Here is a 21,675-nt window from a genome sequence, read left to right on the forward strand (position 1 = left end):
GCAGCCTTGCTGAGTGGATTGTGGGTCTGGCAGCTACCTTCATGGAAAGGGACCACTGGTGCCTCTCTCCTTAAGACTTGAAGTTAACTTTTATCAATTTCTCCTTCCATGAGACTAAACCCCCCTTCTCCTGGATATTAACATTTTGGGAGAAACAGGTAACCAGCAGGGATCTTCTAAGAGAGCATTTTGCTGAAATCTATAAGATAAATTTCCTGGCATAATAACACAGTCTCATTAGTATAATCTGTCACACTGCATGCGTTTTATATTTCTCTAACATCTACAACTCAAAGTATAATTCCCTTGTGAAAGAAATAAATGCTTACCAACTTCTTAGGCAGCCAGTCTTTTAATCTTTTGTACCATTTCTACATTTGAACTCATTTAACGGAATCAGATGCCTTAGTTAAATCCATTAATGCAACATAGAAATCACATTGCCGTTTTCTGCATTTCTGTTGCACTGCAGTGTAGGATAGTTTTCAGATTTCAGGCTCTGGAGTCAGACTCCTTGGGTCCAAATCCTGGCACCACCACTTACCAGGTGTGTGATTTACACAAGTTACATATAACCTCCCTGGGCTTCAGTTTTCTCAACTGTGAAGTGGGACTCATAATGGAACTGAACCATATAGGGTTGTTAAAAGGACTAAATGAGACTATACATTCCACACACAGAAACATATTCACCCTAGCTTAAATAAGTAAGGTCTTCTTTTCTTTCTTTTTTTCAGTAGTAAGGCAACATGAGCAATCTCATGGATACCCAGTGACAGCTGGGATATATGAGACTTGAGCTGGAGAGTGAGCAGCCTCTGAAGCTTTCCCCTCCATTTCTCACAGGTTTGTTTGCTTCCTTCTGTGTGTTGGCTCTGTTTTCTGCAGACCAGCGTTCTTGGCTTATTGCTGTGCGTATGTCCAGGAATTATTTTTTTCCCAGTTCCATACAGTTTATTAGATGAAGCACTCTTATCACCTGACTCAGCTTCACGTGTTCTGCTCCCAAGTTTCCAGATGAGCAGGAAGTCCAGTCAGCTGGGGCTGAAGGGGATGAGGCCATGTGATAAGAATGGTGGCGATATGCAAAGGCTGATAGTGGCTTACGGTCTCTAAGAAGGTGGTGTAATGGTGCAGGAATGTGCAGTAATTGGCAATTCTAGGATATTTATAGTGACAATGTTCAAGGGTGCTTAAAGGCTCGTTTTGCCCATGAATTACTTTTTTTAAGTTTATTCATTTATTTTGAGGTGGGGGAGGGCAGAGAGAGAGGAGAGAGAGAATCCCAAGCAAACTCCATGCTGTCAGCGCAGAGCCCGACACAAGGTTTAAACTCACAACTGTGAGATCATGACCTGAGCTGAAATTAAGAGTCAGATGCTTAACCAACTGAGCCACCGAGGTGCCCCCATGAATTACTTATTTCAAAAATCTTTTTATTAAGGGATAATACACATATAGCGAAGGATACTAACATAAGTATACAACTTGATGAATTTTCACAAACTCATAACCTGTGTAAGCAGCATGCAGCTCACAAAATAGCGCATGACCAGTACCCATGTAGCTCCTTTTGTTCTCCTCTGGTCACTGCTTTTTTTTTTTTTTTTTTAAGTTTATGTATTTATTTATTTATTATTATTTTTTTCAAAATTTTTAATTTATTTTTGGGACAGAGAGAGACAGAGCATGAACGGGGGAGGGGCAGAGAGAGAGGGAGACACAGAATCAGAAACAGGCTCCAGGCTCCGAGCCATCAGCCCAGAGCCTGACGCGGGGCTCGAACTCACGGACCGCGAGATCGTGACCTGGCTGAAGTCGGACGCTTAACCGACTGCGCCACCCAGGCGCCCCATAAAGTTTATGTATTTATTTTGAGAGAGAGAGAGGGAGAGAGAGAATCCCAAGTAGGCTCTGCGCTGTTAGTACAGAGCCCAACACAGAGCTCGATCTCATGAACTGTGAGATCATGACTTGAGCCGAAATTGAGAGTCGTCTGACACTTAATCTACTGAGCCACCCAGGTACTCCTGCTCTTGACAGGTATATTACTTTTGCCTGGTTTTATACTTTTTGTAAATGGAATCATATCCTATGTACCTTTTTGTGTCTGGCTTCTTTTGCTTAGCATTGTTTGTGAGATTCATCAGTATTGTTGTATGTATATGTAGAGCATTCTCATTGCTGTAAAGTAGTCATTTGGGTGAATACACTATACTTTGATGATCTAGTCTATTACTGATGGACTTTAGGTAGTTTTCTGTTTCTGTCTATTCCTCACGGTGCTGTTGTGAGCTTGTTTTGTAGAATATGCACACATTACTACTGATTACCTTTTTTTAATGTTTATTTATTTTTGAGAGAGAGAGAGAGAGATAGAGAGCACGCGCATGAGTGGGGGAAGGGCAGAGAGAGAGGGAGACACAGAATCTGAAGCAGGATCCAGGCTCTGAGCTGTCCCCACAGAGCCCGACGCGGGGCTTGAACTCGTAAACCATGAGATTGTGACTGGAGTCGAAGTCGGATGTTCAACCAACTGAGCCACCCGGGGGGCCTCACTGCTGAGTACTTTCACCACCACAGGCTCATACAGGGTGTGCTGAATTATTTTCCATCACACGCAATTGAATTGGTAGTCTCTTATGGGTGAATATTGTTATGCATTTTATCTGGTGATTTCTTATCTTTTTATGTTGTGTATTTCATGGTATGAGGGTAGGGTTAGGTTGTAAACATTTTGCATATATGAAAAAACCCGGAATATATTTTGAGAGGGTGCTCAAGTATTTGTTGATGGAATGAATGAACAAATGAACAATGGTGTATGCCGTTTCCTTTTCTCAGAACAAGCCCTATTTATATGAGAGGCTCTAATTGCTGTATTTAGACAAGGCTGACCTGCTGCTTAGCCAAAGCTGATTGATCGAGGGGTTGACACAGGAGACAAGCCAGGACAATCATGTCTCTTTTCTGGGAATTTAAAATTTGGAACAGAAAGAGAGAGACTGGGTACTGCAGAGTCCCTATGACTGTGCTCTAGAGAGAAGACCCATAGGCTCCTGGAGCAGATAAAGATCTGCATATATGATTGTTAAAGAACAATGCAAAACTATTTTGATTACCAAAATACAAAGTAGAGACAATAAATGTAGGTGAAGGCTTCAAGTCTTAGAAATTGATTTAGTGTGAGGGTAAAGAGAGAAGTCAAGATGGTGCCAGGTTTGAGTTTCTGAGTTAGGAAAAATAATGGTAACACCATTATCAATATTATCAAAAGGACATTTGAGGAGAGCAAAGGGGGAAGCAGTAAAGATGAGTTCAGTGTGGGATATACTAAGTTTAAAGTCCTGGTGAGGTGTGACTGGGTGGCTCAGTCAGTTAAGTGTCTGATTCTTGATTCTGGCTCTAGAATTGATTCATGATCTCACAGTTTGTGACAGCATGGAGCCTGCTTGGGATTCACTCTCTTTCTCTCTCTCTCTCTCTGCCTCTCCCCTGCTCTCTCTCTCTCACTCTCTCTCTCGCTTTCTGTCTCACACACACACACAATAAATAAAATCCTACTTGGGATTCTCTCTCGGCCCCTCCCCTGCTCACTCGCTCATGCGTGCTCTCTCTCTCTCTCTCAATAATAAATAAATAAATAAATAAATAAATAAATAGACATTAAAAAAATAATAAAGTCCTGGTGAGACAATCTGATTGTTCTGGTGAAGAATACTGGCTTTGGAGTTCAGAGGACTTGGAGTTCCATTTGTACTTCACACCTCACTCTGTGATCTTGGGCACTTTATTTAGCCTCTTAATGTCTCAGTTCTCCGTCTATACACTGATATCTCCCTGTAAGGATTAAAATGAGACAATGCCTATAAAGGGTTTAGCTTATTGCTTGGCAATTAAGTATTTATAAAACATGTATTAAGAGTATGACGATGATGTGATGGTGTCTGGAGTACAGCTGGAAGACAGGGACTGGAGCGCCATAGGGAGGGATCTGCTTAAACGTGCAGATGATGCAAGGGAGCTGACTGAAATTGGCAACAGAGTGTGGAGAAGAAGAAGAAGAAAGTAGCCCGTCATATCTTTTCAGAGAATACCTCTTAGGAGTCAGGAGAAGGAACAGGAACCAGAGGAAGAGACTGAGCTAGAACTGTTTGAGAGAAGGAGATACGAGAGAGGACAGGCTCAAAAGAGCCAAAGGAAGAGGATGATCGGCATTCGGGGCTCCAGTAAAGTCAACGATACATCATATTTTGGTTGGGTATCCCTTTTTCGTCTTAAAGCCTGCCTATCCTAAGAATAGACACCACCAGGTGGTGAAACAATGTGTTAATTCACTCAAAAGTGTAAGTTATTTAGGCTGAGTCCTCAGGTAGCAGCTATTTGCAGGTCCTCTCTTGTCAGCGTGGAGATGAACCAATACCTGGTAATTCTTACCATAGCTTCTGGGCCTGTGTCTCCTCACACACTGCCAGACTTCTGCCTGCTGCCACACACCTCTGGAGGAGAGCCAGGAAGATGAACTGTTTAAAAAAAGAGAAAGAGAAAAGAAAAAAGCCAACTTCAGATTTTTCAGGATATTCGGGCAACAGTTTTCCTCATTTTCACTTCCTGGAATGGTTCTCATTTTTAAAAATTTGATTCCCCCTCTATGACTTTCCTGAACACATTGGTAAAAGAAAATTTTTTTTGTACATGTGTAATGGTGGTGAGGCTCTGGATATTTGTTCAGAGTGAAATTATTACAATAAAGTAATAAAGGTAAGGAAAACAGTGAGGTATGAGAAGAAAGGGAAATAGGGGTGAGTAAGGAGGTGTCAAGAAAGAAGAAAAAGGAGGATCAGAAAGAGGAGGGGCTGATGGGTGTGGAGAGATGAAGAGTATGTTCTGGAAAACAGTTTGCTAGGTTTTTTTTAAAGTTTTGTTTTGCAGATGGAATCCTGAGCTCAAACTGTCCCCTGTGGGAAACTAATCAATCTTCAATGGTTTCTCAGCCTCCTAGCTAGAGCGTGGGCCTGGGCTCCAGCAGGAAGGGTGTTTGGATGGGTTACATGGCAGCTGTGGACCTGTCTCAGGGGGTGCAGTTCCTCTGAACTACCAGACCACCCACGCACAGGGATGGGAGCCGGCCCCTGGCCCTCCTCAGCTTCTCCAGGTTCTGGTGTGTTTTTGGTTTCCTGCTTAGGAAACCCTGGAATAGAAGCCCTGCCTTTTGGGGATTAAAAACATGCTAAAAAAAAAATGTTGAAGCAAATTTAATCTCAGATTTTACTGCACTTATAGATTTTAGATGGTTTAAACTCATTCTTGAGTTAACAATAATGATCAGGTGTGTCTTTTAAGATTGGTAGAGTTCCTTCGCCCACCCCCATTGTTCCAGTTACCCTAAAAATCTTGTCCTGACTTTGCAGGTGTTGGGAGTGTCTCTTAGGATTGTACAATACGTGCATTTTCAGATTCACAGGGATTGGCTCTTAAGTGTTTCAAACGGTATTTCTTTTCCCTCCTAGTTTTGGTTGATCTTGCCACACGACTGGATTAAGCTATTGTTTTTGCAAAGCCCCGGGCTTTTTGTTTTTGTTTTTTCCCCGAAGCATGCATGCCGCCTGGCCTTTTCTTTGTTGTTAAATATTAAAAGTGTCTCAAAACTCCAGTCCATTGTTGGAGCCGGTCAGCTCATTTAGGAAGGCCTTTTCTACGGGTCTGGGTTTATTTTTGGATTGAATTTCACTGGGCCCGCTCGAAGCAGCTGAGGCTGTCGTAGTCGCAACCTGTTCCAGAACTGTCGGGGGCATTCTCTCCGCACTCCATAGGTAGGTTTCTCTAAAGGACGAGGAGCATTTGTAGGGCGCTGGTTTGAAGGCTCAGGGGACCTGCCGCGTCTTTTCTTCCCGCTCGCCCGGCTGGCCGCCCTCGCACTCGCTTTCCCACAATCCCCGGCTCTGTCGCCGCCGCCACAGTTCCTGGACCCTGGCGAACCCGGCGGCTGAGCCCGAGGCCTCGGCGGCCCTTCGGGCGCTGCCCGGAAAGTCGCCCCCGCCCCTCGCCCCTCGGCTCGTGAGAGCCCGGGTTCGGCCATTTCCGGCCCGGCGCACTTCGGCAAGTTCCGCAGACGCTTGTCGGAAATGGCTGCCCACCGGCAGGGGGAGCGGAGGATCCGGCGCGGCCTGGAAGGCGGGCGGGAGGCGGCGAGAGCGGCTCTTGGGCACCCGAGTTTCGCACAGGCGGCGGAGGCTCGTCCCTGAGCTGGAAGCCGGTCGGAGTCCTGGCGACGGCGGCGGCTGGGGCCCCGAGCAGGGAAGCGGCGACCAGGAAGCGGCTCGTGGTAGGGATCCTGGGGCTGGCCCTGAGCGCTGGGCACCGGGCAGGCGGGAGGGACCGGGTCCGGCAGTGCTGGGGCCGCGGGAGCCCTGGGGAGACTGCTGCCCTGCGCGGCGGGGGCGTGCAGCTTCGGAGTAGGCCTTCCCAGACGTCTCGAGGAACTGGGGAGAGGACCTCCAGGACCTTAGCCACCAGCAAGGAGGGGTTAGCCGGGTTCCGGGGGTTCTAACACGCCCCTCCCTCTCCCCGGCGCCCCTTGTAGCCTCAGTTTGGGGCTGCGCTCCCACCTCCACCTCTTCTTCTGGAAGCTCGGCTTCAGCTGTGCAGCGTCTTCTGTTCCCTAAGCCCTCCATCCTCCTGCCCCCTGTGTTTGTCCAGCTGCTTGTGTAAGAGCATCTTCTGTCGACGAAGGGGCAGCCCATGTCTGCCTCCCTCCCATGTTCCCGGTGCACACACTCCCACATCTGCTTTGCGCTGCGTTCAGACACAGTCGCCCGCAGCTGTTTCTCCTTTGGCTCTTTTCACGGGGTTCACCTCCTTTGACCATAAGCCCTCAGTCAGAATAGCCACTTCCTGTCCGAGGGTTCAGGTGCCGCTGTTCTCTGCATTTGGGGCTCTTGTGCCCAGGCCCAGCTGTGTAGCGATGGGCCTAGCGCTGCTTGGGCAAAAGGGCTGCAGGGTGCCTGTCTGCACTACCGAAATCTTAGCCCAGTGACCCGACCCGTGCGCTGCAGGGGACAGTACGAATCGCGAACCTTTTGAAGATCAGGCAGGGCTGCCAGATAAAATGTTTATCTCTTCTCCACATTGAGCCAGTGGTTCAGTTCCTTTTTAGGTATCTGTAGTTCTCAAAAGACTTGAATTTGGTAGATGTGAACTTCTTTTCTTTCCTTTTAAAAAATTCCAAGGGCTTCATCAAATCCTCTTGGTTCAACTCCCATGGAGGAGGAGGGGGAGGAGGCAATGCAGAACAACGTGTGTCCTCCCCCCGCCCCATATGTGATTTACTTAAGAGGTGTCTTTGGCAGTTCTTCCCCTCACTTTGTCCAATTTTTCCTCTAATTTAGGTAGCTTCACTTTTTAAGGCTGGGCTCTCCATGTTTTCTTTTGTTTTAAAAAGATCTTTGTGTGTTGTGGTCATGGAGACGATCTGAATTTTTCCCTGTTTTGCTTAGTGGTTAGTCTTGCACTCTGTCCAGTTATTATACGATATATCCAGAGTGCCTGGGATAGTAACCTGTGGGGTCTTGATAGTCTTGAGTGAATCTAAGCATTCTCCACAACTTATTTAGCAAGGAGGCTTTTCAATATTTCCTGATGAAAGAAAGGCTGTCTTCTAAAACTCTTATTTGGTGAGTTAAAAATACCTTATCCTGTGGGAATTTCCTGATCTTCTGGGGGAGCCTGAGGAGTCCTAAGTACTCATAAGTATGTGGGATGCTAGCTTAAATACTTTCTAGAAGAGAATTAGAATTGTGAATCTTCGGAATACTCGAAATTTTTATTCAATACCCGAAGAGAATAGTCAGTGCTCTCAGTGGGCGTAGCTACTAACCAAATATTGAAAAGAATGTGTCTTCATTTCTTCATATTTCTCTCCATTTTCTAGGGAAAAAACTGGCATTAAATGTTTGGTGGGTAGTTGGAATCTCTTAATGAGGCCTCAGAGTTGTAACCTATGAGTAAAAAGACAAGTTAGAAATGGGTCAGGGGTTGGGCCTGAGAAGTGGATTTGTATGACACTGTGGAAGGTTCAAAGGATGGTTGAATGCTATCAGAAGAATGTGGTGGTAAGATAAGGACGTGCCCTTTCCCTCACGACACTAGGCTTGCTGTTGTGTGGAAAGTCATTGACGGGTGGTGTGGAGTGAGGTGGTGGCAGGGGTGTGTGTGTGTGTGTGTGTGTGTGTGTGGTCCCTACCTGAGGTGAGACTGGTAAGTAGTCCTGGGAGGAGGATTGGAAATATTGCTGAAGTAGAAATAGAGTCAGGTATTAGAAAAATGAAGATCCCTCTAGATCTACTGTTGGTAGAGATTTGAGTGTCTTTGCATGTAGTAACTTAAGAGTGAGGCAAGGAATATGAATCTTTCGTAAAGTCCTAACTAACACTGTGCACTTATTTCTGCTGGATATTAAATTTATATCAGAAAACTTATTTTAGCATATTTCCATTTTATTTTTATTCCCTCATAGTTTTTGGTAACTCTTTTGAAGACGTATGATAGGATAAGAGGAAAGAAAAGATTTTTCATGTATTTGTATGTTCCATGAAAATAGTGGGGCTCAGACACATGGGAGTCTGAGAACTTAAGAGGGACAGAGGTAGATTCACCTAGAAGCACCATTTTTTCCTGCCTGAACCAGTCCCACCTCCTGTACACTGGGAATTTTTCACCTCTCTTTGCTGATGTTACTAGGTGGAAGAGAGGCAGGATTAAAAATTTTGTAATCTTGAGTATGTAAGAGGAATATGGAGTCTCCATTTAGCAGCATATTTGCCTCCCCTACACCTAGGCCATAATGTTTAGTGTAGGATTTTGCACCAGAATGACCCAGTAACATTCCAGGGATGGAACCATAGGAAGATGAACTATGTCTCAGTATTCAGCCACCTGTGTGGTTTGTAACCTGAGAGTACCTTTACAGAAAAGTAGGTAAACTTTTTCAGGGATGGAACCATAGGAAGATGAACTATGTCTCAGTATTCAGTCACTTGTGTGGTTTGTAACCTGAGAGTACCTTTACAGAAAAGTAGGTAAACTTTTTCTGTAAAGGGTCAAATAATAACTATTTTAGGCTTTGCAGCATTTCAGCTATGCTGCTGTAGGGTGAAAGCAGCATATATGTGATACATATTACAATAAATAAATACAGTAGTATATACATACAATCCATAATTGAATGAGCAAGGCTGTGTTCCACTGTAACTTTATTAACAAAACAGGCAGCTGGCTGTAGTTTACCAGTGCCTGCCTTAGTGGATCAGCCCCTCACACACGTCATTACCTTTTGTATATCCCTCTGCTTGTGCACAATACCTTTTAGACTGGTCGATGATATTAATGATTAACATCCTGGATGTTTGCTTTGGTGACAGTTTACTCTGTTATCCTATCTTCTTATATTGTTGTCAGTTTAACCTTGTTTTCCACCTTCCTTTGAAACATTTTTTGCAGCAAATGTTTGATCTGTGGGAGGAATAAAAAATGAATTAGGTTGGGAATATACGCCTAGCTTGTATAATAAAAGAAATACATAAATACCTTATGATGGTAGGTTGTAATAATGTCTTAAATGACTGTAGTTCTTTGGCATCATATAGTACTCTTTTTTTTTTTTTTTTGGTCACATGGGTTTTGATCTTTACAGTAACTTTGAGAGGTAGGAGACTAAACGTTAACAATATTCCTTCTTTTGAGGGGGAAGGAAGGTCAGAAAGAAAAGTGAGATGTGGGGAGGTTTAGTTATTTGACCAAGTTTAGTGGTAGTAAGTGCAGAATTCTTGAACTGGCCAGTAATACTTACAGAGCTGTCTCCATTTGAATATTTACAATGACATGAACCTCCCTGGGCAGCTCATTTGAATTTGTAGATGAGTTTTCTTTTTCCTAATTGAGCTGCGGTTGGCCTCTGTAATTGTCACCTTTCAGGGCAGTATGAAACAAATCTATGCCTCTTCTCTGTGACAGTTCTTCAGATGTTGAAAGGTAGTCATCATGTTTCCCCAGGACATGAGTTGCAAACTGGTGTGCAGGGGTCTAATAAGGCCTGCACACATAATCATTTGGCTGCCCAGTTTATGCAAAAACTTAAATTGGGAGCCGACTTTTAGAAATGGGGATATTTCACATAAAAATTTCTATCTGGCATTTCTTGAGAAAAAAACTTAGAGGATTCAGTGATACAGAGCTCACAATTTCTGATGGTAGTAATCTCCCTTAGATGCTAAATATACTCTCCATTTTGCTAAAGTGTCTACCTGCTGGCTTCACTAGTTTACTTCACTTTGAGGGCTTTTGTAGTCCTTGAGATTGCTGTCCTTTTCTTAAGGTTTTCTGTTCCACAGTCTAAATAAACATTCCCATTTCCTTCAAATGTTTCTTATTTGACAGTTTCAGATCTCCTCATCAGCTTCTTAGTCCTCTGCCTTTCATTTACTTTTTACTGTCCCTCTTAAAGTGTACTCAGCACAGCTTATGGTATTCAACATTCACTGTCGCCTTACAGGGTGGAGAGTAACCTTTACTCCTTCCTATTTCAACACTAGGTTAAGAAAAAAAAAAGAAAGAGAACAGCAGAAAAACAAAGTTTAAACTTTGGGTTTTTTGCCCTAAGGGTTTTTTGTGTGTGTATGTGAGTGTGCATGGTGCAGTTAAATCAGATCATTTCCATGTAGTTTTGGCATCTAAGTGCTGAACTTCCCTTTATCTCTATTAAATTTTATCTGCTTTGATAGTCCAGATTGATAAAATCTTTTTGTATCCTGAATTTTTTTCCAGCCTTGACTTACTCTTCCCAGCATGACTTGTTTATTGTTGAAGTAGAGCTGTAAAATATAAAAGCACTGTGGCTTAGGAAATAGTTGATGAGGACCCTGTTACAAATGGAAAATTAAGGGGGGCCTCAAAGAAAGCATTGTGTTGAAAATCTTGGAGGTGAAACAAAAGGTCTTGGGAAGAGCCTAGCTGTCCTAAGTTGACGTGTTGGTACTATTCTACTTCCACAATAAAATATATATGTATGTGCTTTCAGTGTGCAAGGTGGTTGTAAGTCAGTGGGGATCCAAGAATCTAAAAGGATCTTTGAGGTCATCTACTTCAGTCCTTTAATTTAGGAGTTTAAAAAGGATAAGGAGCATATGAGTCCAGAAGGACAAGAAATTGTGAAGTTAGAGGACCTGATGAATCAGATGGTAATGAGAGAGGGACAGCAAAACTGGAGTCTTAGGTTGAATTCACCCATGAAGGTTGCAGTCAGATGCCTGAGTCATAAAGCTGATTTATGTGTGACTTAGCACACTTTTACTTCAGTTTTCTGTGCCATTCATAGCGTAAAATAAAAATCATGTTTTCCTGAGTCACGGAAACCTTAGAGAAATTAGTTTGCACTCTAGGTACTTGTACATCAAGTTGACTGTTCCAGGAAGATACTTTAGCAAAATCCATCTGAAGACCTTATTTTTAAAAATGTGTTTTTCCACTTCCCTCCCTCCTGTATAGTGGAATCTCTATTTTTCCACTGAATATTTTCCAATTTTATTTAAAATGATTGAAAAGCTTATTGACAGCTTGATAGTCATTTTAGTGACATGGATTTTATCATACTTTATACTTAACCATGCTTCTAATTTTGGAAATTTAATTAAAATTTTTATTTTTATTTTTGCTATTAAAAAGAATGCTGTGGTTATTACATCCTTAATAAAACAAATCTTCGTTCACATGGAATACATTCCTAGAAAGTGAAATTGCTGGACATTTTAAAGACTTTTGTTACAAATGGCAAATTACTTTTCCATTAACCTTCCTACTAACTTAAGCAAGAGTACCTGCCACACAGCGTAGCTGCCCATGTGGTGCAGAGCCGCACAGTACCTTATTAGTGGTATACTTTGTAATGTTTTAGTGTGAATATTCTTGAGGTTAAATCTTTTTTCTCATCCCTGAATCTTACCTAATAATAATTTCTGGAAGTGGAATTGTAGGGTCAGAGTGTAGGCACAGTTTCAGGGCTCTTATTACTTACTGCTGAATTGTGCTCCAGAGGTGTGCCAGTTTTCACTTCCAGCGGCAGAATGTGGGGATGTTACCCTTAATCCAGGCTAGCACCGTATGTTAAAATTTTACAATTCTTTGCTGATACACATGTGGAAAATGTCCCTGTATCTTGATTATATGTCAATTTCTATGATTGTCAGGGTAATCAATCATCTAAAACTGTTTATCATTTGGGCCCTTCTTATATACTGGCATACCTCAGACACATGGCAGACCACTGCAGTAAAGTAAGTAACACAATAAAGCATGCCAAATGATTTTTTTTCCCTCTGTGCATATAAAAGTTATGTTTATGCTGCAGTGTAGCCAATTAAGTGCACAGTAACATTATGTCTAAAAAATGTACATACCTTAATTAAAAAATATTGCCAAAATATGCTATCATCTGAGTTTTTGGCAAGTAACGATCTTTCTTCTGGTGGAGGGTGTTGCCTCAATGCTAATGGCTGCTGATCGATCTGGGTGGTGGTGTTGGAGGTTGGGGTGGCTGTGGCTGTTTCTTCGAAGAAGACAACAGTGAAGTCTGCCCCATCAATTGACCCTCGAACAATTTCTCTGTAGCGTATGAAGCTGTTTGATAGCATTTTATACACAGTAGAACTTCTTTCGAAACTGGAGTCAGTTCCCTCAAACCCTGCCACTGCGTTGTTGTTCTAACCCCTTTGTTGTCATTTCTACAGCTTTCCCAGCATCTTCACTGGGAGTAGATTCCATCTCAAGAAACCACTTTCTTTGCTCATCTGTAAGAAGCAATTGCTCATCTGTTCGTTATCATGAGATTGCAGCAAGTCAGTCGTAACTTCAGTTGTTAGGCTCCACTTTTTTTTTTTTTTTTTGAGAGACAGAGAGGGAGGGATAGAGAATCTCAAGCCAGCTCCACACCTGGCACAGAGCCTGACATGGGACTCGATCCCACAGACCCTGGGATCATGACCTGAGCTGAAATCAAGAGTCAGATGCTCAACTGACTGAGCCACTCAGACGCCCCAAGAATCACCTTTTAAATCTGTAGATTCCAGGGCTTATGCCAGACCCTGTGAACCAGAGTCGTGGGGCCAGAGCCCAGCCTCTTTGAGGTTCCACTCCTTGTCCTTGTTCTCTTGCTGTTTCCACCACATGTGCAGTTACTTCTGCTGCTGAAGTCCTGAACCCCTCAAAGTCATCCATGAAAGTTACAATCAGATTTCTCCAAAATTCTGTTCATGTTGGTATTTTGACCTCTTCCCATGAATCACAAATATTCTTAATGGTATCTGGAATGGTGATTCCTTTTCAGAAGGTTTTTAATTTACTTTGCCTAGATCCATCAGAAGAATCCCTGTCTGTGGGAGCTGTAAGCCTTACAACATATATTTCTTTTTTCTTTTATTTTTTTTTGGTTTTCTTACTTAGCACACACAAGTGGGGGAAAGGCAGAGAGAAGGGGAGACAGAATCCCAAGCAGGCTCTGTGCCATCAGTGCAGAGCCTGATGCGAGGCTCGAACCCACAAACCGTGAGATCATGACCTGAGCCGAGATCAAGAGTCAGGCACTTAACTGACTGTCACAGGTGCCCCACAACATGTATTTTTTAAATAATATGATGTGGAAGTTGAAGTGCTTCCTTGATCTATGAGCTACTGAATGGATGTTGTGTTAGCGGGCATGAAAACAACATAAATCTTATTGTTCATCTCTATCAAACTGTTGGTCATGAGTGACCAGGTGCGCTGTAAGTGAGCGATAATATTTTAAAGAAATCTTTTTTTTCTGAGCAGTATGTCTCAACACAGGCTTAGAATATTCAGTAAACCGTGTTGTAAACAGATGTGCTATCATCCAGGGTTTGTTCCATTTATAGAGCACAGGCAGAGTAAATTTATCATAATTAAGGACCCTAGAATTTTCACAGTGATAAATGAGCATTGGCTTCAACTTAGCTGCATTAGCCCCTAACAGGAGAGTCTATCCTTTAAAAAGCTTTGAAGCCAGGCATTGTCTTCTCCTCTCTAGCTATGGAAGTCCTTGATGGCATCTTCTTTCAATAGAAAGCTGTTTCATCTATATTAAAAATTAGTTTAGCTTAGCCACCTTCATTAATTATCTTAGATCATCTGGATAACTTGCTGCAGCTTCTACAGCAGCACTTGCTGCTTTACCTTGCACTTTGATGTTACAGAGATGGCTTATTTCCTGAAACCTCTTGAACCAACCTCTGCTAGTTTCAGGCTTTTCTTCTGCAGCTTCCTTATCTCTCAGCCTTCACAGAATTGAAAACCTTTAGGGCCTTGCCCTGGATTAGGCTTTGGTTTAACAGAATGTTATGCTGGTTTGATCTTTTGTCCACACCACTTGCTTCATATTAGCAACAAGGCTATTTTGCTTTCTTACCGTTTGTGTGAACATTTTTAATTTCCTTCAAGAATTTTTCCTTTGCATTCACAACTTGGCTGTTTGGCATGAGAGCCCTAGGTTTTGGCCTTGTGGCTTTCAACATGCCTTCCTTACTAAGCTTAATCATTCCCAGCTTTTGATTTAAAGTGAGAGACATGTGACTCTTCCTATAACTTGAACACTTACAGGCCATTGTCTGGTTACTAATTGGCCTCATTTCCATATTGTTGTGTGTCAGGGAATAGGGACACCTGAGGAGAAGGAGAGATACAGGGGAATAGCATAGGTGGAGCAGTCAGAACACACACACACAACAGTTATCTATTAAGTTTGCTATCTTAGATGGGCACGGTTGGTGGGGCCCCGAAGTAATTACAATAGTAACATCAAAGATCACTGATTACAGATCACCCTAACAAAATAATGATGAAAAAGATTGAAATATTGTGAGAATTACCAAAATATGACATAGAGACACGAAGTAAGCAACTGTTGGAAAAATGGCAGATAAACTTGCTTGACTCAGGTTGCCACAGGCTTTGAACTTATAAAGAACACAGTATTGTGAAGTGCAATTAAATGAAGCAAAATAAAATGAGGTATGCATGTAATTTCCTGTTTATTTCCCTTGACCACTCAAGTTGTATTACCTTTACTTCTATAAATGTCATATTGCAAATATTTTCCGCCGTCTTTTCATTGAATCTCAACTTTTAAAAAAGTAAATATATAGAATCTTTTGAGACTTATGTAGTCAAATCTGTTGAACTTTTACAGATAATGTTCTTCTTTGAATTCCTGTAGTAGTGGCTGTACTCACCTTGAGATGATATTACGTGTATTCCTTTTGTTCTTTTTATGGTTTCATTTATTACAATTACCTCTTGAATCCATCTGGGACTTATTTTTAGATTTGGTTTGTCATACAGGAATTTGAATTTATTTTTTCCAGAAAAGTGAATTGTCACATTATTTTTTGAAAAATCTAGCGTGGTGTACTTTAAAGTGATGGCAGCAAGGTAATATTTTTCTTTATAAAACTAATACATGCTTTTTGTAAAAATGAATGATGACAAAAATGAGTGTTAAGTAAGCAAATAGTAGACATGTGAGTAGCATGGTATAGAACAGATAGACCTGGATTTGTATCTGGGCTCCTCCACTTATTTGCTGTATGGCCTTGAACAAGATACCTAACATCAGTGATTCATACTCCTTTATCAGTAAAGAAGAAATAATACCTACCCACAGATGGTGGACATGAGGATGGAATGAGATAATATGTGTAAAGTGTGTTATCTAGAGTACATTGTAAATATAAATAAATATAGTTACAACAAGTGAAAAGCCTCCTCTACCTTCCATGTCTTCCAAAGGTGTAGTCTGTAGAATTCTTACTTGAATAAGGTGTATTGTTGTTGGCCTTCCTTAGTTGTGTCTAATTACATTGATTCAGATGTCATCAATCTGAATGGGAGTTGTCATTAATTCTTTGTTAGTCCAGTGGTTTTGAGTTAGAGTTGTGTGTCCTGTGTTAAAATCACCTGGGAGTTTTGTCAAACCACAGGATCCTTGGCCCACACTTTGGAGTTCTGATTCAGTTAATGTAGGCAGGGCCGCAGTTTATCATTTGAAAAAATTCTTGAGTGAGTTGTGAATCTGATTTGTAACCTTAGTTAAAAAATGACTGGTGAGGCAATATGCTTTTGGTTTGTGGGACGTTATGAAACTGGTGGGAAGGGAAACCTATAGGAAATGGCATAATTTTCAAATTGAAGACTTATGTTAGGAGTTGAGAGTTCTGGTTTCAGGTTTATTGCTGACTAAACAGGTGACCTGGGTTAATCAATAATTTTTGTTTACTTGTTAATACCTTGATTTGTTTGCGAGTGATATTTGTGGAACATCTTTGGCCTTAGAAATCTGCTCTTGAGCCCAAAGAATACTTGTTGTTCTCTTTCTAACAGCCCTATAATAAAGGTGGCTTCACTGTGGTTAAGTTTGTGATTGTATTGTAATCTTGAGTCTCACCTCAGTATGTTAATTTTTCTTACTTTGGCTTTTAATTGGTGACAACTTTCTGTTTCCCTTGTTTTATACCCAGGTTGAGTTTATCCAATAAATAAGCTACTGTGGTTGTTGTATTGTGAAAAACACATGGCTCAAAAAACTGCTAGAACTGATACATGAATTCAGTAAAGTTGCAGGCTACAAAATCAATATACAGAAATCTGTTGCATTTCTATATACCAATAACGAAGCAGCAGAAAGAGAAACTAAGAAAACAAAACAGTTGCACCAAAAACAATAAGATACCTAGGAATAAACCTAACCAAAGAGGTAAAAGACCTGTACTCTGAAAAACTATAAAACCCTGATGAAAGAAATTCAAGATGACACAAAGAAATGGAAAGACATTCCATGCTTGTGGATTGGAAGAACAAATGTTAAAATGTGCATACTACCCAAAGCAATCTACACATTTAATGTGATCCCTATGATAATACCAACAGCATTTTTCATAGCTAGAACAAACCTAAAATTCGTATGGAACCAGAAAAGACACCACATAGCCAAAGTAACTTTGAAAAAGCAAAGCTGGAGACATCACAGTTCCAGACCTCAAGTTATATTACAAATCTGTAGTGATCAAAACAGTATGGTATTGGCACAAAAATAGACACAGACATCAGTGAAACAGAATAGAAAACCCAGAAATGAACCCACAACTATATGGTCAACTAATCGACAAAGCAGGAAAGAATATCTGTGGGAAAAAGTCTCTTCAACAAATGGTGTTGGGAAAACGCCAAACACATTTGGTTAGCTACATGCAAAAAGTGAAACTGGACCACTTCCTTATACCAAACACAAAAACAAATTCAAAATGGGTTAATGACTTAAATGTGAGATCTGAAACAGTAAAAATCCTAGAGAAGAACACAGGCCTTTGTTGGCTATAGCGGCATTTTCCTAGATATGTCTCCTGAGGCAAGGGAAATAAAAGCAAAAATGAACTATTGGGACTACATCAAAATAAAAAGCTTCTGCACAGCAAAAGAAACCACAGCAATAAAATTAAAGGCAACCTTCAGAATGAAGAAGATATTTGCAAATGACATCCGATAAAGGGTCGGTATCCAAAATCTATAAAGAACTTATCAAACTCAACACTCAAAAAACAATCCAGTTAAGAAATGGGCAGAAGACATGAATAGACATTTTTTCCAAAGAAGGCATACAGATAGCTAACACATGAAAAGATACTCAACATCACTCATCATCAGGAAAAGCAGATCAAAACTACAATGAGATATCATCTCACACCTGTCAGAATGGCTAAAATTAACAATACAGGAAACAGCTGATGTTGGTGAGGAGAAAGGGGAACCCACATGCACTGTTGGTGGGAATGCAAACTGGTGCAGCCCCTGAGGAAAACAGTGTGGAGGTTCCTCAGAAAAATAGAATCACCCTACAATTTAGCAGTTGCACTAAGTATTTACCCAACGAATACGAAAATACAATTCAAAAGGCTGCATGCTCCCCAGTGTTTTATAAATAGCATTGTCTACAATAGCCAAATTATAGAAATAGCCCAAGTGTCTATCGACTGATTAATGGATAAAGAAGAGGTGATATATACGTATACAGTGGAATATTACTCAGCCATCAAAAGAACAAAACCTTGCCATTTGCAGCAACATGGATGGAGCTAGAGATTATTATGTTAAGTGAAATAAGTCAGAGAAAGACAAATACTATGCATACGATTTCACTCATATTGGAATTTAAGAAAGCAAACAAGCAAAGGCGAAAAAAAGGCACACTGAGAAACAGACTCTTAACTGTAGAGAACAAACTGATGTTTACCAGAAGGGACGTGGGTGGGGGGAGGGGTTAAATAGGTGACGGGGATTAAAGAGTGCACCTGTGATGGGTGCTGGGTGTTGCATGGAAGTGTTGAATCAGTATGTTGTACACCTGAAACTAGTATTACACTGAATGTTAACTAACTGGAATTTAAATAAAAGCTTAAAAAAAAATCATAGTGGGGGAAAAAACACCCATGGCCTCTATCTCCTTTATCTTGTGAAGTGCCTATGTGCAGTTCTTACCAATTATGCTTTATTTACAGTTAGCTTCTCTGGAAAGTGCCTTATGTTGTTTTGAACAACAGACGAGAGTAGTCAGAATCTTAACAGTAGTACTAGTATTGGGGAATGGTTTTAGTGCTTTTTAAAATATTTCCTGATTTTTGAACGAGGCACTACCTTGCCATAACAGGCTGTTAGTCATGCCTGTGTTTAGTAGGAAATCAGGAAATGATGTTCTTTTGGGTTGCTGGTATTTAAAAACAAAACAAAACCTCTGAAATATTGCTTTCAACAACCTTACTGAAATGATTTCCTGTACAGAACTGTGTTTACCTAATTTGAAGGGCTAGTGGCAATAACAGCAGCAATGTACAAACAGTTCTGTAGAACCTGCACCTGGGTTGAAATGAGATGCTGCCTCCTTGATGGGCCAATTTTGACTTTAAAAAAAAAAAAAAAGGTAGCACTGCATCCACAGATACACAGGTAAGTCATAGGTTACATCAGCAAAGGTATTTTGCTGAGCATATTATTGTCTTACTTTGTTTAGCAGATAAATACTTCAAATATGAATAGAATGTTAGCTTTTGGTTCTGAAGTAGTATTACTGTGTTTTAATTATAATTATCCATGGTTACAGTGGAGCAATAGTAATATGGATAATTTTAAAATAATTTATGCATGGTATGCATGTGCACTATGTTCCTTGAGTTAATGTCACAGGCAATTCACCATTAATGGTTAAGGGATTAACAGTGTGAGCAACTCTAAAATGAACCCTCAAATCAAAGCAACTCTAAGAGTTTGATTTGAAGCTAAGCTTTATTTAGTATGGATGGTCTTAGGCAAATTACCTAACCTCTGTTCTTTGGTTTCCTCATGTGAGAATTAGAGTAGGACCTGTTTCATAGGATTGTTGTGTAGATTAAGTATGTTTAGAAGTATAATCAGTTTAACCAGGAACAGTAAACATTCAATAACTGTTAGCTATTATAATTACTGACAATATTAAAGTCAGTTGAAAGTTTCATTTGGGAACGTCTTATAGTGTTGAGCTTCTTCCTGTTTCTTGCCCCATTCACTCTTCATACCTTTCAGATGTGATACATGATGGCAGCCCAAATGGAACCAGCCATTCCCTTCTTTCCTCCCTTCTAATTTTTTTCTCTTCCCCTGTGTGTTTTACTTTAGTTCAGGTTATTTTTGTTTTTGATATGAAGAAAATTATATAAGTTTATTAAAAGGCATAAGAGAAGACCTGAATAAACAGACATCCCACATCCATGATAAAGAGTTTAAATATCAAAGTATTTTAGTGGTTTTTAAAAAAAATTTTTTGAGAGAGGGCATGTGAACACACAAGTGGAGGAGGGGAAGAGGGAGAGGGACTCTTAAGCAGGCTCCATGGTCAGCACGGAGCCTGTTACAGGGCTTGATCTCCCAACTGTGAGACCATGACCTGAGTGGAAACCAAGAGTTGGGTGTTTAAACGACTTAGCCATCCAGGCAACCCCCAAATATTTTATTTTTTAAAAATTTTTATTTATTTTGAGAGAGAGAGAGAGCGCACGAGCTGGGGAGGGTTGGAGAGAGAAGGAGAAAGAAAGAGAGAAATTCCAAGCAGGCCCTGCCCTGTCAGTGCAGAGCCTGATGAGAGGCTCAAATCCACAAACCATGAGATCATGACCTGAGCCTAAATCAAGAGTTGGATGCTTAACTGACCAAGCCACTCAGGAGCCCCCAGAGTATTTTAGTTTTAAAAGAAGAAAAGTGCATTCAGTAGGATGGTTGTTGTATCATCAGACCCTTGAAAGCCGACTCCTGATCACAGGTAACATTCCTGCTGATAATAAGAGTTTGCCAGTTGTGAAAAGGAATGTTACAAGAGAAGACTGCTGCAAAGAAAAGGTGATAACAGAGAGCATTGATATGAGGAAGATGAGGGGGGAATACAAGTGCATGCAAAATTCTGAATTGGAACTGTAAACCTCTTGGACTTTTGAATTGAGTTTTTCATATTTCTACTTAACAGGAACGGAACTTGTTTCAAGCCCTCAAGCGAGTGGCTAGTGGATGAAGAATTCTACTTTGTATTTTAATCAGCAAAATGTTTTGATTAGAGGAAGATTAGAAAGTTAGGGCATCAGCCAGTCATGATCTGAATGGTAGATCACCGTGTGCAAGTATTTAGAATTTTTTCTTTCTCTTTGCTACAAGAAGAAACTTAACTACTGTAACTTCCTTATAATAATAAATGTACTCTTATTACCATTGGAACATTAAGGTGTGCATGTCTGTGTTGCTGACCGTGGAAAGGGAGATATCAGGAGGAGGTCAAGGTTAGGTAAATTTAGAGTCATCTGGTTGAGGGGGCTAATTGAAGCTAATTGGTGAGCTCTTGTAAGTGAATACTAAAAGAGGACAAAGGACAAACTGGTGAAGAACTATTGTCTTTAAAAGTGGTGAAAGGAGTCAGAGAAAGAGCTGTTGGCATGGAGAACCAAGACAGCAGATGACTAAAAAAGTATAAAATACAAATTAACTTAGTATGAGATAAGAGGTGTGTGTGAGAAAATGACAAAACATTTTGATGGAAGAAATAAAAGAAGATGTGAATAAATGGATGGATTTTCATGCTTCTGGATAAGATTATATGAAAATAATACTTCCATACTTAAATGCAACATAATTCTTTTGTATATATTACTGAATTCTGTTCACTAATGTTAAGTTTTTTCGTCCCTGTATTCATGAGAGATATTTGTAGCTTTCTTTTTTGGTGGTTTTTGTCTGGTTTTGGTATCAGGGTAATGCTAGCTTTATGAAATAAACTGAGAAGTATTCCCTGTGGTAGAGATTGTATCATGGGGGCTGGAGATTTCTCTGTGGGGAGGGGTTAAAATTACAAAGTTGACTTATTTATAGAATTAATTATTTCAAATGTTATTTCATTTCATCTAAGCTGTCAAATTTACATGTGTAGATGCACTGCGTTAGCTGAGTCCCACAAATATTTTTTGTGTATGATATGTTATTTCAGTCTTCCCTTACTATCTTTTTGATGCCTGCAGGGACTGTAGTGATCCTGTTTCATTCTTGACGTTG

General features: G+C 40.7%; 1 protein-coding gene across 3 annotated transcripts in view; it reads left to right on the top strand.

Annotated features, from left to right (window-relative positions):
• Positions 1-21,675, top strand: part of EXTL3 (exostosin like glycosyltransferase 3) — a 137,217-nt gene that overhangs the window by 52,912 nt on the left and 62,630 nt on the right. The window contains exon 2 of one of the 3 annotated variants that reach the window (XM_058720789.1): positions 738-846. The exons of 1 other annotated variant lie outside the window; for it this stretch is intronic. The gene's annotated coding sequence lies outside the window, so the exon portion shown is untranslated. Of the gene's footprint in view, positions 1-737; positions 847-6,061; positions 6,326-21,675 lie in introns of those variants that run through there. One more of the 3 variants, XM_058720788.1, reaches the window with a different exon arrangement.

Source organism: Neofelis nebulosa, chromosome 3 (assembly GCF_028018385.1).
Source record: "Neofelis nebulosa isolate mNeoNeb1 chromosome 3, mNeoNeb1.pri, whole genome shotgun sequence".
Lineage (NCBI taxonomy): Eukaryota > Metazoa > Chordata > Mammalia > Carnivora > Felidae > Neofelis > Neofelis nebulosa.